Raw genomic sequence first — 3916 nt, 5'->3', positions numbered from 1 at the left:
TTCATTATATATATATATATATATATATATATATATATATAAACTTCAATATGTTTTCGAAATATATTAACATTAAAATATTTGCCGTAGTTACTGATTTTTGATGATTATTGAAGCACATTAACATTCTTAACATTTTAAAGACATAAAAACAGAAATAATCCGAATATAATGCCTTTATCCTATATTTACAAATATATTTTTGGCTATTTTAAAATATTTTGTATATTTTAAAAACATAAATATATATATTTTTAAAGCATTTAAATATATATTTGGCCAGATTATTATATTAAATTGTGCCTTTATCGTCACTTCTGGTCAAAAATAAATTGATAAAAATGCCCGATTTATGCATATTTTCCCACTTCTGTGTGGAAAAGTCCGAACGATATAAGTTTCAGTCACATACTTCGCCCTTGCATTCAAATTTATCTCATAAATGCGATTTTGTAAAGTATAAATGTCTAATACATAAAGTTAAGCAGCTACGTTGAACGTCACGTAACGTAATTAATATTCATGACGCACAACGTGCCATGTGCGTCGAGGAAAAGTGAAGCGAGGAGACGCAAACTAATCGCATTTGACAAAAATATTAGCTTTTGAGCCCTTACTATAAAACTTTCAAAGTATGTACATTCATACTTGTTATTATATTTCAAGCATGAATTAAATGAGAGTATAAAAGTAATGTGACTTGTCCGGATTAAATGCGCACTAGCTGCTGCAAGAAGTAACTGCTTATATTATAAGAGTGAAATATCGGCAAATATAAACCAGGATGGACCTCTGATGAGTTTATCGGAGTGTGTGCTTCTGGAAACGCCTGTGAAACACTGTACTTGTCTTATGTAAGCAGGGAAAGTGCTGGAAAACAGTGCAGTGCCTCCTCTGGTCAGAAAACAACTGCAGCTAAAAAAAGACTGGACTGTTCCAGACTCAAATCAGCGCATCCACATACTACTGAGCCCAAAACAAGTCACGTGACTGTTTCTAAATGTCACGCATTAGATTATTCATCTGTGCATGCTTCACAAGACCATCTTAAAGGGATAGTTCACCCAAAAATGAAAATGTGATGTTTATCTGCTTACCCACAGGGCATCCAAGATGTAGGTGACTTTGTTTCTTCAGTAGAACACATTTGATGATTTTTAACTTTAACCGTTGCAGTCTATCAGTCGTATAATGCATGGCAACGGTAACAAAATCTATGAGAGTAAAAAAAACATGCACAGACAAATCCAAATTAAACCCTGCGGCTCGTGACGACACATTGATGTCCTAAGACACGAAACGATCGGTTTGTGCCAGAAACCGAACAGTATTTATATCATATTTACCTCTAATACACCACTATGTCCAACTGTCTTTGAGGGCGCGCACGGCATCCGGTGCGTGAGGTGTGTACGCGCTCTGCCGTAGTTTACATTAATGTGTGTGTTGATATCCAGCCGAAGAGCAATCAACCATAACCTCAGGCGAGCAGGCTCAGAAGTTGGGAATACGTGGAAAGTCACCACTCCCGAATGAGTTCGCGTGAGAGAACGTAATCTTTTAGTTTTAAGTCGGTTTGAACAATCCGGATAAGCGCAAGTAAGTACCATTTTGATTAGCCGTCGTACCTACAATGACTGCACTGTGTAAACAATGAGTGAAGTATACGCGCGAGAGATCACTTCCGGCGCTTGCGTAAACTACGCCAGAGCGCGTACACACCTCATACCGGATGCCGTGCACGCGCACAAAGACAGTTGGACATAGTGGTGTATTAGAGGTAAAATATGATATAAATACTGTTCGGTTTCTGGCACAAATCGATCGTTTCGTGTCTTAGGACATCAATGTGTCGTCACGAGCCGCAGGGTTTAATTTGGATTTGTCTGTGCATGTTTTTTTTTACTCTCATAGATTTTGTTACCATTGCCATGCATTATACGACTGACAGACTGCAACGGTTGGAGTTAAAAATCATCAAATGTGTTCTACTGAAGAAACAAATTCACCTACATCTTGGATGCCCTGGGGGTAAGCAGATAAACATCACATTTTCATTTTTGGGTGAACTATCCCTTTAAGTGTCTTAATTTTTACTTAAAGGGACAGTACACCAAAAAAATGAAAATCTGTCACAGTTTACTCACCCTCAAGATGTTCCAAACCTATTTTTGCTAAATGTTTTGCTTGAAAGTTGTATTAAAAATAAATTACGCTTGTCTTGATATTTTGCTAATGCAGTGACAAAAGAAGAAAAAAGAAAGCGCTGGTAATTTTCTGCCAAGACATTATCCAGTAGTTTACAGACACTTCTATTAACCGTAGCACAATACAATGAAGTGCAAAATTCAAAACACGGGTCAAACACCTGTATATATATAAAATAAATTCTTCATATTAATACAGCATTCAGAGTTTTAAAAGTACTTTTAGGAGGTTTGTCAATTTATTTATACAGCGCTTATACAGTGAGTTTTCATGATTTTAAAACTGGTTTAATATGCTTATGAATTGATACTTGTGAACGTGCATTTTATATTAATGCACCACGCTGATTGGTAAACACCTTCAGTTACACTAGTTATAATCACATTAACTTTTTTTCTTGGTGGAAGAATTGTGTTCAAACTGCTTTAATCTGCTTATTTCTGGTTACTGAAATCGTGTCTTTTTTCGTTTAGGGTGATGAATGTCCGTTCAATATTTCAACTCGGATGTGTTTTGGAAACTTTGGTTACTACTTTGATGTTTGGTCATATTGATCCCCATTGGCTTCAATGCAACCATCCAAAAAAACAAACAAAAAAACAAAACTTTTATTGTTTGTCAGACTACAATATGAAATATAATACTTAATAATAAAAATTGAACAGTTGGACAATTCAGTGAATCCAATCAGATTTTTTGGACTGTGAATCTCTGAAAAATCTGCAAAAAGATCAGATTTTTTTTTTTTCCGGTTATTATTTTTCCGATCTCAGTTAGTCTGCACTGAACATAAGCGTGAGATACCACACTTATAATGCACTTATAATTATTTTCAGAGCTGAACTTTTTCTCAGCACTGACAATAAAGGTGAGAATCTCATTTCTATAACTATTTACATCTATTTAGTTACACCGAATAAAAATAGCGATAAATGCTTGTTTGGTTTATTTATTTATTCAACCTTTATTTAAGCAGGCAACTTAATTAAGAACACGTTCTTATTTTTAATAACAGACTGCCAGGAGAATTAATATCTCCTGAGAAACATACAAACGTATATTACAATACATAAAACACATAAAAGAAAAAGAATAGAATCAATTAAAACACTTACAGGTCGAGGTCAGAGCACTTACTAGTAATTTTTTAAATGCACAGAATATTTGTCTCTAGTTTCAATAACTTTTGTAGCACATTCCAATCATTTGGCGCAGCAAATTACCATAAGTAGTTTTCTAAAACTATAGGAAATATAATTAGATGCATTAAAATTAGGTTTTGAGCAACGAACATTTTCCTTTTGTGCTCAACAGAAGAAAGAAACGTGCACAGGTTTGAAACAACTGAGCAAATACAGAATTTTTATTTTAGGGCTAGGGTTATTTTTTTGCCAAGTTGCATGGAAACCAATGGGGGTCATTGACTCACAACACAACCGGGCCATAATTTCAACACAAGGAGGTTAAGGAAGGTCTGCAAGAATGCACTAGAATGCATCAGGATCTCACAGGTGGCTTGTGTGAGTTCTGGCACCTCAATTCAAAGCCTGTGATATTTTTTTCAATCTCTGCAGCGAATAAGCATTCGAGATCCGCGGCCCATGTGACGCCCGGAACGCTCTGGCCTTGATTGACAGACACCTCTTGTGGCTCCCTGCCCCAAAAAGGACAAAAGGGGTATATGGTGGACTCGCCTCACACACACGGC

Source organism: Sinocyclocheilus anshuiensis, unplaced genomic scaffold, assembly GCF_001515605.1.
Source record: "Sinocyclocheilus anshuiensis isolate Anshui unplaced genomic scaffold, SAMN03320099.WGS_v1.1 scaffold1115, whole genome shotgun sequence".
Lineage (NCBI taxonomy): Eukaryota > Metazoa > Chordata > Actinopteri > Cypriniformes > Cyprinidae > Sinocyclocheilus > Sinocyclocheilus anshuiensis.
The sequence above is the reverse complement of the archived record's forward strand: the minus strand, read 5'-3'. Positions refer to the sequence as shown.